Raw genomic sequence first — 9994 nt, 5'->3', positions numbered from 1 at the left:
ACAAGGAAAAAATGTGAGACCAAACATTGTTTCTCTAAGCTCATGGGTTTCTTTCTCACCAGGATTTTTCCTAGTGACTTATTATCAAGACTCCAGGTTGAAGCCATATTCCTAGAGGAACAAAATCATACCAGTGCATATTCCTTTTCTATTTTCTTAGTATTCTAGATCAACATCCCACTCTGAAGAGAAGCTTAGGAAATACTATGTTTGTTCACAATTTAATCCAATTTATTTATAGCAATCTAGAGATGGCGATATTTAAGGGAGTCACATGAATGTCTCCACTCATTATTATCACAAGTTTCCTAAGGTAGACAGGACAAATTTAGGAAATCAAGAAGATATGCAGTCTGCATACATGTACGCATATGGGAAGGTCATTGTGTAAAAGGGATATTGTTTCACTTATATTTCAAAATGTATAGCTTCTACAAATGCTCCCTCAAGAGAATTTTCTTGGTTAAAAGAAAAAAAATAGGAAAACTACCAACAGATATCAAAAAATTCACGATGTATTTAGCTATTTCATTTTTAAGACATTATTTTTTTTCAATGCTTTCCTGCTGTGTGATTTTGTATTCATCTGTGAGTCTATAAAGTTTAAAAACAGCAACAGGCTGTGAGTACCACAGATTAGAAATGCAACTTGATTTTATTTTTCATGAGAGCAGTGTCACTGCCATATACCAGTTGACTAATTCAGAATCTTTTTTTTTAACCTGCACTTTGAATTGTTATTTTGTAAATGATTTTCTTTATTAAAATGGCACCAGGGCTCTGGAATAAATTCTAATATTGTATAATCTGGAAGATCATCATTTTAAGTATCTGGCATCCTTAAGTAGAAATATATTGATCAGACAACATCCCGTACATAATCATAATGCTCTCAGGAAAAAAGGCCTTTCCTTGGCAGGTATGGAGATGGATATGAAAACATCCCCTCTTGGAGTTCTTTAAATGCTTTTCCCTGAGGAGAGCTTCAATAACAGAGGTTCCAAAACAGTTGCATGAGCATGGCAAAAGATACCTTTATTTAAAATGCAATTGATCTAAATAAAGTAACTGAGGATTTTTCCCTTCTAACCTGCCACTAAATCAGTTGCATTTGATAAAACCAGAAAATACTCTAAGTGGTTAAATGCTTTTAGATAGACTTTCCCACTGTAGGTTGTATATATCTTGGAGTGTATATAAAACACATGGTACATTAAAATTTGTATAGTCCTAAAAGCTATTTAGAAAGTTGTGGTTGGGTGTAAGGGGACCACAAAAAATAGTAGCGTAATCTGGGGCAGGGAACACAAGTGGTAGCTCCTAGAAATTGAAAGGAAAGCGTCCTGTACAGGAGAGAATCTTGAGGAGGAGTGACCTTCAGGAGAGACACGACAGGCATCCTCTCAGTGTTGAAGTTGGGGCAACAATTAAATACCCTAGTCTCCCTGCTCTCCCTCTGCCTGGGCTCACCATTGACCCACCCTCATCTGCAGCCAGAAGGCAGGGGACTTGCTCATGTAATCTATGCAGGTCATTGTCCCAGGGCAGAGAACAGAGTGAAGAAAAGAGAAGAGTAGATCTGGAAATACATGGGGAGGACAAAGTAGGGCAAAGGAGAACAAAGTGGAACACTTTAACAGCCTTAAATTTAATCCCTACATAATTAGTCCTTGGCTTCTTTTTATGGTGTCAGACACCACAGTGGGTTATCCTGGTAAGCTTAATGGCTCCTCTTTATTCAGTAGATTGTAGTCTTGGGAAATTATGGAGGTGGAAGATGAATACCCCTAAGTACCTAGGAAAATATATTCAGGAATATGAGAACATAACTGTGCAAAATGTGCCATAGTGGGCATTTCACTGTATTTGAAGACTTCACTGTTTGAAGACTTCACTGTTCAAAATTAAATGGAATATTAGGAAAACTCTCTAATTTATAATCTATAATATAAATTAAATTATAATCATATTTTAAAATTATAAAAATAAAATAAATTAAATAAATAATATTAAGTTGAATCTGAAATACTTAAGTTTAGCCTTAAATTTCTGTTATTTCACAAATAGAATCATTGGTTTAATTTTATTCTCAAATTTCTGTGTACACATTAAAACATTTAAACTTTATTCCAAAAATTTGTGTTTCTTAATTATCCTTTGGATAAGTTGGCATTCATTCCTAAATTATTTCAGTCAAGTATTAATTAGGCTTAGTGGGGCAAGATCTGTAGGGGTAGCTTAGAAAGACAATTTCAGCTACAGGAATGCTAACATGACCTTGAACCAAAATTGGCCAAGCTTTCCCATTTCACTTTATCAGTAAATAAGGTTGATATTTTGATCTCCAAAAATTTGATTCTTGTCTATATTTCATTGGTTTTGAACTTAAATAGAATAAAAGGGCCCTATTTACTGGATTCTTCTAATCTACAAAAGACCTAGTACATTTGGCTTGGAAGATGAAGAATGGCACAAGGTGAAATTCAATGAGTCAATACACAAGGACTGACAGACACACCTTGAGCAGCTGGAAGTGGTGGCTATAAGATTTAGGGGTGCTATAGTAAACATTAGCATTGGAATTTCTCAATCATGTCAGATTATCAGATTATAACATATTCTCTTTTGCTGTTTCTGTTTGTTTTTATATTTATGCATTGGCTTTTAACTGATGTAACCTGGGTGACTAATTTTAAAACTCAGTTACACGGAATTGTGACCATGGCACTATTAATTATGGTAAAAGGCAGCTAGGACTGCCCAGAGCAGCTACATAATTTGTAGTGCCCAGTACAGAATGAAAATGTGACCCCTTTGTTAAGAATTATTATAAATGTCAAGATAATGAAAGCAGAGAAATATACTAAGCACAGAAACCTGTCGAACACAGAGCTTAGTGCAATTAGAGACAGAACTGCAGAAACAGGTCTTAGCAGACAAAAGGCAGGCCACACTGTACAAGTGATGGGTGACCATGGTAGGCTGTAACAAAGACAGGCAGGTTGCTTTGCTAGACAGGCTGTTAAGCCGACTAAAGTAAACATTTGTTTTTTTATATTTATTATTTTTTAAAATTTATCTTTATTGTTGAAAGTATTACTGATGTCCCCTTTGTGTTTTATTTTTCCTCCCTATGGTCCCCCTCATCCCATACCCGCCCCTCCCAGGCCTTCACCACTCTATTGTCTGTGTCCATGGGTTATGCATATATGCATATAAGTTCCCTGGTTAATCACTCTCCCCCCTCCACCTTCCCTCTGAAATTCATCAGTATGTTCCATGCTTCTATGTCTCTGTTGCCTGAGGCTTTTAGATGACATCACAGATCAAGCAGAGCGTGCTGAACAGAACATAGTGCAACTCCACACAAGGCCAGAATGGTCACCCAGGACAGAAGCCTTCTTCAGCCCCGTCACATGGCAAATAGCAAGAATTCGTTTTGAGAGTTCCTCACCAGGAAGGGAAGAAAGCACTGTGGGCTGTAACTGTAGGCTGAACCTTGAAACTTCTTCCAGGGCAGCAGGGCGCCAAGACAAGAGACTGAGGAGTCATCCTGGGAGTCAGTCCTAACAAGAGCCAACGGATGAGATGAGATATTGAATGTATTCGACTGGCCACAAAATAAAACGGGTCTAGAGTCTGGAAGGCAAATTGTTTCTAGTGGTCTGATCAGGGAAAATGGTGGAAGCTGGGTTTTAATTACTTGGCTTCACCCCATCTGGTCTTTCAAGGAGCTAAAGGGGGTGTTTGTCAATGTAGATGAGGGCAGATCTTCACACTGAAAATTTATTAAAATCGGTCCATTGTCTCAGACTGAGAAGATTTGGGGCCTGAAATCTATTATCTATCCCTCCTAGTTTCCTGTCATCCATTGATTTAATAAACATAATATTACTGTCCTCATCTAAGTCATGCACATTTTTAGCAGAGCAGGCCAAGGACAAATCGTCCTATGGCACGATATAAAAACCTCCCTTCATGTTGACAGTCATCTATTAATCACAGCTCTTTGAGGAAATCCATCCAGTGCTTACTAATGGTACCAGCATTCAGCTCAAATTTCTAAATCTTATCCACAAAGATGGTCTCTAATGAGAGACCCAGTTAAATACCATGCTGTGTTGTAATTTAGTATATAGGTTGCCATTCTCTGTGCCAGAGCAGGATGGAGGATAGACTGGCATGATTTATTCTTTTTTTTTGGTCTTTTTTCTTTTTTTTCTTTATTGATTAAGGTATTACATATATGTCCTTATCACCCCATTGCTCACTACCCCCCCCACTCATGCCCTCACCCCCGCCCCTGGTGTCTGTGTCCATTGGTTAGGCTTACATGCATGCATACAAGTCCTTTGGTTGATCTGCCCCCCTTACCCCCACCCTCCCCTACCTTCCCTCTGAGGTTTGATGGTCTGAACAATGCTTCTCTGTCTCTGGATTTGTTTTTGTTCATCAGTTTATGTTGTTCATTATATTCCACAAATGAGTGAGATCATGTGATATTTATCTTTCTCTGACTGGCTTATTTCACTTAGCATAATGCTCTCCAGGTCCATCTCATGCTGTTTCAAATGGTAAGAATTCCTTCCTTTTTACCGCAGTGTAGTATTCCATTGTGTAGATGTACCAAAGTAAACATTTTAACAGAGGAAAACCATTGTATGCACTAGGCAGAAAGGAACACACACCCCCCCCCCCCAACACACACACACACTTTGGTCACCTTTACTATGTTTATTTACTTAGATTATAGATTAGGATTTGAAACTGCAGAGATAGCTGTGTTCTAGTGGTATAGATAAGCACACCATATTCAATTCCTGTCTCTTAGCCCTTGCTCTGAGCAATGTCAGGACTTAGCTTCATTAATCACATGAGTTCTGTTATTACTTTAGATTTCAGAGACACAAAATGTGGCTTTACCCAAAGAGGTATAATATATTTTATTAAAAAACAGATAAAGAAAAATGGGGTTCATATTTTTAAAGAGACTAGGTCATAATATGATATGGATTTAGAGAAATAAGCAATTAAAATGAGCATGCCTAAAATTGAAGAATATGATTTTAAGGACTTTTGACAGAACATTTGGGCTATATGCTTTATTTTAGGAAATACTTTAGAAACCTTTAAGTTTCAAAATTATTACAAGCAAAGGAGTACTAGAAGAATGAAAACAAAATGAAGAGGTGCAGGGTGATAAAACAAGAGGGAGAGGGTAATATTTTTAAGATATTATGATATTAAAATGAAATAAATGAGTAAAGTCTCTGTTTCTGACCTTAAATTATTAGAAAAGGAGAGATTCTATTATTGTTACTAGAACAGAAAGGGAAATTGGTCCCTGAAGTAACCTAATAAAAATATGAATAAAATGTCAGGGAACTGATTTAAAAACTCTCACCAAAGGGAACCTGTGTCTTGAGGGGAAAAAGAAGTGTTCTCTTAAAATTGAAGATAGGGTGTTTATGGTCATATCAGCTGGGAATCAATCCTTAAGAATCAAGACTGATAGAACAAATAGTTGGACATATTTGGAAGGAACACTTCAGAAAGACTGATATAAAATAATCAGAATGAGTTTCAAGGAGAAATAGTAATCAAAGGATAGTATGCAAGGACTTCTTTTATCCTGAGGAAACAGCACATAAAATCTGTGGAATTAAGACCAAGGGAAGGTGCAGAAATAAAGAACCATCAGCAGGAAGCTAAGAAGTACTTCATCTGAAAATTTATAACTTTCTATGCTTATAGTCTTAAGGCTGACTTGAAATCCTTAATGAAAAAAAAATGTTATAAAATACAGGTATTAACATCTTACCCCCCTACCAAGGAAATCTAACAGATTTTACTGAGTTCCCTATTTTTATTTATATTATGTTTTTGTCTACCAAGCTATTTTGATTAAGTGAATAAATTAAATACATGATTGATGTATATCAATGGCTTATTGCTTGAAATGTTAGAATATTAATTAGGTAGAGGGATAGAAAAAAATTTGTAATTTCATGTAAGGACATAGATAAAATTCAACTCTTCATCAAAGTTCAGACAAAATCATAAATAAAGAGACTTAGGAAAATAAAGTGCAAACTCCATTTCATAAATTTCATATTAGTAAAGCACTCACTGTGGCAATGATGAGTTTAATACACTCATTGGTTATTCACTGCACTTCTTAAATGTTCCAAAACAATTTGTAATAGTTAATGGGTATTCACAATAACATGACTCCTCTATTTGTTTTCCAATTATATAAAAATGATGACTGTCTTGCCTGTATCTTGCCCTTTATTTTACTACTGGGGATGGATGCTTCTAAGCTGCTCTCAGATAATTTATTATGCACCTTGTTTCTTTTGTAATTGGTCTTCTGAATACTTGCTGTTTCTATGACCATGATTCTTTTCAAGTAAAGACGTTAAATGTTGTTTGGATATTCCTTCTTGTCATCCTATACATCTAATTTTATTTAATGACCCTAATAGCTGTCAGTATTATGGTAAGTTTTTTTTTAATGATAAAAATAAATTCTTGCTCATTTACTATTGTATTTCTAAGCCAGTCAGAGAAAGGCAAGTATCATATGATTTCACTTATATGTGGAATCTAATGAATAAAATAAACTAACAAAGTGGAGATAGACTAATGGATAAGAAAACAGACTGACAGCTGTTGGGGTAGAGGACTGGGCGAGAAGGGTGAAGGGATTAGCAAATTAAAAAAAAAAAAAGAAGAAAGACTCATGGACACAGACAACAGTATGGTGATTGCCAGAGGAATGGGAGAGGGTGAGGAGAGGTAGAAGATTGTAAAGGGGTGATAAATGGTGATAAAAGGAGACTTGACTTGGGGTAGCAAACACAGGATACAACATACAGATGATGTACTGCAGGATTATAGACCTGAAATCTATATAATTTTATTAAGCAATGTTACCCTGATAAATTCAATATAAAAATAAACAAAAAAGAACACATTGAAATAAAGCTTCTCTTGTTTTGTTAACATAAAAACATTCAAACCTGTGAAGAACTTTTGTGAGTTTATCTGAGCCAAACTGTCGACAAATGCTGGGAAGCAGAACCTCAATAAATTGAGATAATGCTCTGGAGAATGGCAGGTTACATCTATATTTATACACTAGAGGCCCAGTGCATGAATTTGTACATGGGTGGGGTCCAGCCGGCCTGCCCCGATCGGGGCCAATTGGGGCCAGGCTGGCTGAGGGGAGGGGCCGTGGGAGGTTGACCAGTTGACCCCACCCCTGATCCTGCCAGTTGTCCGGCCACAGTGTGTGGCATAGCGACCAGTCATTCCGGTCATTCTGGTAGTTCCGGTCGCTTGACTTTTATATATATATATATATATAGATTGCAATCAAAGGATGGCCGTAGGTGGGTTACATGACATCCATTGGTGATAGACTAGAGAGGCGGGAGAAAGCAAAGCAGGAAAGCCCCTGGGATTTGGATAAAAAATAAAATGATAGACACATTACTTAGGCGGGTGTAGGAACAATTAACATGATAACAATGAAGGGATTTGTGGTATCTGTCCTGGTGCCCAGGCACATTAGGTTACACCCCAAGAGGTCCAGAAAAAGGGAAGTTACAAGTTACCCAGACATTTCAAGGGTATGTTATTATAGATGCAAAAAGACAGATAGGCTCAGTTAAGGTAAAGGTTGACCTTGTCAGTGAAGATACCAGTCTAGGATATAACTACCCACCATAACTGCTTTAGTTAAAGTTTAATTTCAGACCATCCTTTGTGGATACTTTAGGTCTCTGAGTTTGTAAGACCTCCATGCAGGCCTTCCCTGAGCTTGTCAGGTTAGCATGCACCCTCTTTTGTCCACAGTTTCTTTAGTTCTTCCCTTAGAAAAGTTTATGAATTTCCTAAGTGTTATTACAAAGCCAAAATAATGCTTATTGAAGCATACATCCTTGTACACTTACTCCTGCTAGACCTCCCTCTGCAATTGTGTTTTGAAAAAGGACTTGTATGCATGCATATAAGCATAACCCATGGACACAGACAGTAGGGGGCTGAGGGCATATGCATCCTGGGAAAGGTCAATGGGGGAAAAAAGGAGACATTTGTAATACTTTAAACAATACACAATTTAAATTAATGAAAAGAAAAAAAATCCCTTTTTATGTTGTACACCACTTTTCACCTCTGCCTTACAAACCCAGTCAACTTGCAAAATATTCCTAGCATTAGAAGCTAAACTTCCATTGGTTATACTGTAAATCTCCTTTATTTTTCAATGCATTATAATAATCCTCTTTCTTACACAGACTGTCTTTGGAATAGCATCTTTTAAATCATAGGATATAGCTTAAATCAACTGTAGCTGGGAACAACTATGCTTGAGATTTGCCTGTGGAGGCCGCACTTAAAAAGTTTCTACTCATGAATTTTTGTCAGGAGAGAAAACAATCTTTAATATTATGAAAGATATTTTTCAATTAATGCTAGTTTGTTAAACTAAAATTCATGGCAGGTGTGTTAACTAATGCCTACCACGCATAAACCACTATCAAATGCAAGACCTGGTAACATATGGACCAAGTTACTTTCCCATGGCTGTTCAATAATTTTCCACAAATTTAGCAGCTTGAAACAGCATATGTATGATCTCACAGTTACCGTGGACCAAGAGTCAAAGCACAGCTTAGGTGTGCCGTCTGCTCGGGATCTGACATGGCTGCAACCAAGGTATCAGCCTGGCCTGTGCTCGCAGCGGAGGCTCAGGGTTCTCTTCTCAGCTCACATCTTGTAAGCAGAAGTCATTTTTGTAGCTGAATAACTACTGACAGCTTGTTCCTTCAAGGCAGTAGGATAGCCACTCTGCTGCTTTTAAGTTTTTATAAAAGGCTCAGCAGATTAGATCAGACCCACTCGGAATCAGCTCCCTTTGGCTGAATTAAAGTAGCTGACTAGCTTTATATTTACAAAATTCCTTTATAAATATCATATAATGTAACATATAGTAGGAGTGATGTCTATCATATTCATAGTTCACTTCCACATTCAAGAGGAGGGGATAATATACATTGTGCATACCAGAGGGTGAGACCTTGGAGCCCATCTTAGAATTCTGTCTACCACATGTATCTGTCCTATAAGGGCCAAAGTAGCTGCAAAAAATGATTCTTAGAATTGTAATAAGAATACATACATATGTATGCAGTAGGTTGTGCACACCCCATTTTGGAAAAAATCAGACATGTATTTCTGTTAGGCATATGGGAGCCCTAAAGCACAGAATTTTTGCTTAGTATATGTACTGCAAAGATATTTTTATTCTAAACTGGGGGGATAAATTATATAAGCATCTGGATTCCTTTTTACCACCCTAGGCAATTACAAAAAAACAGATGTTCCCTTAAATTAACTCCTTGTTAATCTAATCAAGTCCTAGCACTCGTATTTTAAAGACTTCTATGGTTTAATAAAGGAAAATACTATGGTTGAATTTTAAATTATGCTAAGCAATTTAAATATTTCTTTTTAATTTTGTCTTTAATAGGTTGTAGAGGATATATTAAGATAAAAATTGAATAGTAATAAAATAATTTTGAAGACAGAGTCAATGAAAGAAATATTCAGAAATTTCAGCCTGTAATTATTTAACACCTGGCATATTAATGGTAGTATCTCTTTCTATTCATATGCTTTTTAAGAAACAGTATTTTGTTTTATTTAATTTTCATAGACTAAATTAGAAATTAATTTTTCAGGCAGAAAAATTAAATTGACCAATATTTTGTATTTTTTAATCTTCTTACAAAATAAATTAGAATAATGTTTTCAAGGTCTTGTCTGGTTCAGGCAAGGTTATTTGGCCACCATAAGCATGTTTCTGAATTTGAAATAGATATTTCTTGATAAATATAATTTTTAGAATCAGCAAGAGTTCAAGTAGTGCAAGAAAACACCTGGTTATTTTTTATTAAGGATAAATCAGACAAAATGATCATTG

The sequence above is a fragment of the Myotis lucifugus genome, unplaced genomic scaffold (genome assembly GCF_000147115.1).
Source record: "Myotis lucifugus unplaced genomic scaffold, Myoluc2.0 scaffold_135, whole genome shotgun sequence".
NCBI classification, from domain to species: domain Eukaryota; kingdom Metazoa; phylum Chordata; class Mammalia; order Chiroptera; family Vespertilionidae; genus Myotis; species Myotis lucifugus.
Note: the sequence above shows the minus strand (reverse complement) of the source record.